The sequence below is a fragment of the Arachis hypogaea genome, chromosome 19 (genome assembly GCF_003086295.3).
Source record: "Arachis hypogaea cultivar Tifrunner chromosome 19, arahy.Tifrunner.gnm2.J5K5, whole genome shotgun sequence".
In the NCBI taxonomy this organism is placed as follows: domain Eukaryota; kingdom Viridiplantae; phylum Streptophyta; class Magnoliopsida; order Fabales; family Fabaceae; genus Arachis; species Arachis hypogaea.
Genome location: NC_092054.1, coordinates 45,971,286 through 45,977,648, shown reverse-complemented (window position 1 = coordinate 45,977,648; position 6,363 = coordinate 45,971,286). Strand labels below are relative to the sequence as shown.

The window sequence follows — 6,363 nt, the reverse complement described above, 5'->3', positions numbered from 1 at the left end:
AAAAAATATAAATAACATTTGTATTATGTTTAAAAGTTTAAAAAGTTACATTCTCCCTATTTTTAAGTCAGAGTTGCAGCGAACCCTATTTATGATTTAACCTTGATTTAGTAGCTAATGGAATATTCTGATCATTTTAACTAAAACTAACACAATACAATATGAAGGAATAATTGTGAAATTAAATAACTTAACAAATACTTTGATTCACATTTTACGTTTTCATCATTGTTTCCCAATAGTTATAAGAATATGTCAGTTATTATTAAAGTTGTTGACTCTTTTTTTACTATGTCAGTAATTATTAAATAGGTCGAAGGTTTAGACGTACTGTTCGAGAGGTTGCAATAGTTCGTTGTGATAGTTTATTTGTGCAGCGTAAACTGTAGATGGAGAATTGCTCAGTTGAAAATGGATACAAGGGAGATCAGCATCAATTACTTTATGGGAATAGTAATAGTAGGGTTTGTATTCATTTGATAAGTAGGGTTCCATTTGGATACACTGAAACGAAAATTTTTAGCACACTTGAGGAAAATAAGGTACGTCCATGGATGATAGACGTAACAACGGATACGTGAGCCACCATTGAGTGTTCGATGCTTGTCGTCAAGAGGTGCTCAAGGGTGAGTTATCTGGCAGTCGACTTAGTAGGCGTCGGAGTCGTCGGAGCCGGAGGAATCATCCTAGTCAGGGTTCACATCTCATTTGAAGTTAACGAAGTCTTCCTTAAGGCGATGGTAACTAGTCCTGAACCACCCCAACTCCCATTCGGGCTCCCTTATGGTTCCCCAGCACTCCTCGATGACGTCATAGTTGTAATCATCCATGTACTTGCCAGATCGGCCGAGAAGCTCTTTGATGAGTTGAGCGGCAGCATCTTCGCAGGCAAGGTGCTCATCAAGGGACTCCCCAGCATATTTAATATTAGTTTTTTAGAGGGGTAGGAATTGTATTTGAGGATCTTTGGGTAAGTCTATGTATATAATACTACGTGGATATATATAATTTTGTGATTAAATGATTTAAAGTACCGACTCTTCGTTTTCTTGGTGAAAGTTTCGGTTTGTATTCACGAAGGCTCAATATTGAATAAAAATAGTATAGAATAAAAATGTTTAGAGGTAAGTAACGCCTGAGCTTTTAGTACGATCATGAGGTGCTAGAAGTTAGGGTGTTACATTATGGTATCAGAGCAGTTCGTCCTAATTAGAGCCTTGGAAATGGACTAACTATGCTTTATTGTATACTCTAAGTGTCTGTCATATAGTAGGTCTTATGGAATAACAAGAATTAGAGCTTTAAACACATGACTGTCTGTTAATTAACACTTTTAGCTTACCGTTGCAAATCCACTACAAAAAAAACACCCATTCAGGTACACTTGAAAAGTGTAGCCAAAAGTGAAAAAAAAAATGATGCCTTAGGCTATGGCTACGCTTTCTGGGCTACGGCTACACTTTTTGAGGTGATTCATATTCAGCCGTTGCCTATTCTCAAAGGCTACGCTTTTCTGCACCAAGGGCTACGCTTTTGGCGTTTGGGAATAGGGTGCGCTTTTCAAGTGATGCTGTCCAGGACCAAAGGCTACACTTTTCAGCTTCCATTTTTACCAGAATAGGCTACGCTTTTCAATGCTACTGCATCAGCTATAAAGCATAGCCACATTGTATGATATGGCTACTCTTTATAAGTGTAGCCTTAGGTCCTTCAATTTTTTTTTGAATACTATAGCTACCATATATAAGTGTAGCCTTAGCTTCCTTATTTTTTTTATATATATAATATTCTAATAATTATTAATACAACATAATATTTAGTAATATGATTACATGTATAATAATTCTGTATTTTTAATTAAATGAGTTAAATATTATAAAATAAAAATAAATACATAATTATACTAAATAATTTCTTTAAATAATAAAAATTATCTCTAACCAAAATATATTTAAAATAATGATCCAACAATACTAGAATGAAGTTGTGAATATTCATACATCTCACACTTAGAATTTACTACTAATACTCTACAAAAAACATATCCTACATAAGTATCTTCTATTAAAAGTCATTAGTCAACTAACCACACATGTATCCATTCCCAATACTACTCTATCTTAGCCAATAAATCACAATAATAATCAGCTTAATCTTCATTATTATCTTGCATAATTATATAGAAAATAGTTAGAAAAATATTCATAATTAAAAATCAAACTCAAAACTATCAATGACTGATATCATTAATTCTTTCTGTACCTTGTACAAGTTTCAGCGATGCATAATAATGTTTCACAAATCCAAATTTAGAATTCAAAAATAAAAAAAGCATAAGCTATAACCCATAAAATAAAAAGCTATAAAATCAGAAATAACCAAGTCATACTATATCTGCTATGTTATGTCATATATACCAAGTCAACCGATGTTTCTAGTTCATTATGAAAAGAAAATAACCAAAAATAACAATACAACTTTCAGCCACAGCAAACAGAAGTGCAGAAAATCAGAAATACAACAACCAGAATTGCACAAACAAATTTCAGCTATAGCAATACAACTCCGTTAAGTGTTAATAAAGCCAACAACATATGAATTCCAGCCATAGCAATTAATGTAAATGCAAGCAACACAAAACTATTCCAATATCACACATGAGACTATAGCATCTGCCCCCTTAAAAGGAATCATCTGCCCCCTTAAAATACCAACATACCAGGAAATTTCATCTCCCGTTGCATATCTTCCCGTGTGGTCCTTCAAGAGTTTTTCAAGTGCTAAAACAAAAGTGGTAATAGTAAGATAGCATTAGAATATGCCCTAAAAAAACAGAAATGCATATTTAAAGCCTTTATTGTATAAGCAAGTTAATCAAACATCACCTGTGAAGCCCTTTCTAAGGACACCTTGTACACAAGGAAGCTTTTTGTCAGGGCCGACTTTTTCCCCGATGTAATTCTACAAATAACAGTGGACATAGTGTGTAAAGTATAAGCTGAAACATCCAGGAACAACGGCTTCATTCATAATAGAAAATCAGGAACCGAATGCACACCAGAAAGCTTATGTTTTGAAGAGGCTGTATGGACGAGGAAATGATGTGGGTAGCTTGTGGATGAGATGACATGATTAGAACTTAGAAGGCAATGCATTCATTAGAGTTTGCAACCACTAACTGACACAGAGCAGGTGTAGCTGGAAATTGATTGCTCTTTTGTGAATATCACTAAGCAGCAAAGGGTGTTGAGGATACTTATCATCCAGATATTGCATAGATACAAAACAACAATATGAATGAGGGAAATAAAGGGGGAAAGGGGTACAAAAAGAAAGCATTTAGATATGAAGTTGGAGGGATGACCATAATAATGGCTAAGGAGTCAGCAAGCACAAGATCGCCATCCACCAGAACCGGCACGAAACCAATGGGGTTGAGCTTGAGGAATTCTGAACATGATCAAATAAAATATTGAGTAAACACCAATCATACTGCACATGTAAAATAGTCTTTCCTTACAAAATTCATATCTACAGAGAACCAGAAATTCAGGGAAGACTACAATTTTGACCCCTGAAATAAACTTTCCTTACAAAATAACCATTTCAAATTTCCAATTTGACAAACTGAATCCAAGAGAGCATATCATTACTTGTTATTTATAGTTTTTGTTAGCAGAAGATTGGGGATTAAGTAGTGAGGATGTTGAGGAAAATAAAAGGAAGGAAACAAAACGGGATGAGATTGCTCTTCCTTCAAGAGATTGATGGCTATATAGTCATATTTTAGGCCTGAAATAAATGAAAATCATAATCATATTCAGAGGAAGAATGAAGCAAGGAAATTATCATAGAAACACAAAACTATTCCAACATCACCCATGAGACTATAACAACCAAGATAATCAAGGTTTGGTTAGTTATACAAGAGAATTAAGAAGAAGAAGAAGAAGAAGAAGAAGAAGAAGAAGAAGAAGAAGAAGAAGAAGAAAATGGAAATTACCAGTTACTAAAATCACTAAACCATATAAAGAAATAAGGGATGTAACTAACACCAAATTGAAAGCTTTTAGTTCATACTTAAAACACAGATTTAATTTCTGAGGCATAACCCTTCCCTTTTCTTTACGAAATTGATTATACACAATTACTTATACAATTCATAACAATAGTTTCAAAATTCAAATAAAAAAAGAAAAACTCGCAAAATCCTCAACATGCCAAGAAGAGGGAAAACAACTGTGGGAAAAAACACAAAAACAGAAAGAGGAAAGCAAAGTAAGGAAGTAGCATGGAAGACTTCAAATGCATGTAAAACTAGAAAAGGAAAAATTATGGGGGAAAAAATTAAGCTTGGCCACCAACCTTAATCCTCTCTTGTTCTTCTCACGGGAGACAGTAACAGAATCACCAAGAGCACCAGCTTTGCCACAAACAGTGACAAGCATACACAAACCCAGAATCAGTCTTATTCCTTTTTGTATGGAGTAAGAAACTACCTGTAACACCGTACCATACAGAGTCTTATGCTTAAGTCATAATTCCGAGATGGCAAGGTATTACGACCTCTAGAATTAAAATTTAGTACGTATAGTAGTATGAATGATTGATTATAACTAGGAGCCTTTGTAGAAAAAGGGGTAAACAAAAACCGTAACTCGAAAGCGCAACACTCCGATCGATAACGTAACGAACAGGGATAAGCTAACACGAGATTATATATATATACAAAAGAGTGTCAAAAACGGGAATATCAAAACTCAAATCCGAATGCGAAGATAATCGGTCCGAGCATAGCAATATATACATATAATAAAATAAGGAACCCCCAAAGGAAATCCAAAGGGACACAAAAACAGAGAACTTAGTCTCCAAAATCCCCTCTAAGAGGAGTCATCACAGTTTGTATTATTCAATGGAGATAAAAGTATCTAAGAGAAATCATAAAATCAAAACAGAGTCCCGAGAACAACGATCTTCGCTAATCCAGAAGTCTCCAGCATGCCTCAACGAGAAGCCTCGCGTCCTGCATCTGAAAACCACAAAATCCGCATGGGTGAGAACCAGAGGTCCCCAGTATGGTAACAATTCCCCATATATAACATGTAATAATAGAGGAATGCCGAAGGCAATCCTAGGACTTCCTCCAGATAATATCAAAGCTTATAAACAAGCTAAACCATAAGTGGAAACTAACTAAAGATCCTTCAGTCTAACTAATACTTCCCTTTCCAATTCCTTCAGACCTCCCAACCACCAGCAGGAGTATAATGTAGCAAACACAGCTAAATCAAATAAGAGATATACAAATAGGAACAGATAAGGCATTTAGACAATTAACAAGTAATATGTAGTCAAATAGGCAATCTCAAACAATTTATATAGTACGCATATGATGAATGCCTGTCCCAAGTGGCTGAATGATATCATCTGTCAGTTATAGAGCCAACCCGACAAGTCCTGGTAGCTAACCATTGGACTGTCCCTCTGTCGTGTCTCCCCAACTCGAGTTATACTCAACAAATCGTGATCATAATCATGATCCATATCCATCACCCTCACTGGTGAATATTTATGGGGGTGAGCTCATCCGGGGCTTTCACAGTGCCCGGCCACCCTGACGACATAGGGTCAAAAGAGCTTCGAGTCTCAACGTGGAGCACATGGTGGCTAGCTACTGCTTCCTCCCAGGGAAACCCTCATCTCCGATAGTGGAAGTGCAAACATTCACAATTCATTCAACAGCATATATGCATTTATACTTAGCCATAATCATGGCTCCATCGTAACACGGCAATGATCCAGCCATTCGGCTCACGGTTAAATCCGTAACCAGCCAATTTATTAACAATTACGGCCCTTCGGCCCATGGCATAACAAGCACTTCCACCGCCATCTTCCGCATCTCACATAATCATCTTTGATCCTCATTGATCATTCATTTTTCCCTTGCTTCACTCGCAAGTTACCACATTCACTAGCTCCTTATCTCATTGCTAGGCATATCATAATGATTTAAGACATAAGTGGTGAGATCGGAGGCTTAGAAGTATGAAATTTCGCCTTTAAAACTCAAAAATCAACTTTGTGATGAAAAAAGGGCCACGCGTACACACACTCCACGCGCACGCGTGGATGGCCACAAAACTCATCGACGCGCAAGCATCATACGCACGGACGCGCGGATTGAAAAATAGCCAAACGACGCACAACTCTGGCACAACTCTTGGGAAAATAGCTGGGCATTTGGTGTGGCGCATCGACGCGGCCGCGCACACCACGCGCACGCGTGGATGGTGCTTTCTTGAAGAACGGCGCGTACGCTCCAAGTGCGCCTACGCGCGGAGGGTCATTCTGCTAAAA

At 36.8% G+C, this 6,363-nt stretch overlaps 1 long non-coding RNA gene across 1 annotated transcript; it reads right to left on the bottom strand.

Moving 5' to 3' along the window:
- Positions 1-2,723: 2,723 nt before the first annotated feature.
- Positions 2,724-3,179, bottom strand: LOC140181992 (uncharacterized). The gene is made up of 3 exons (XR_011877754.1): positions 3,059-3,179; positions 2,886-2,961; positions 2,724-2,780 (listed from the first exon to the last, which is right to left on the bottom strand). It is a non-coding gene; the product is annotated as an uncharacterized lncRNA (long non-coding RNA).
- Between the last annotated feature and the right edge of the window lie 3,184 nt (positions 3,180-6,363).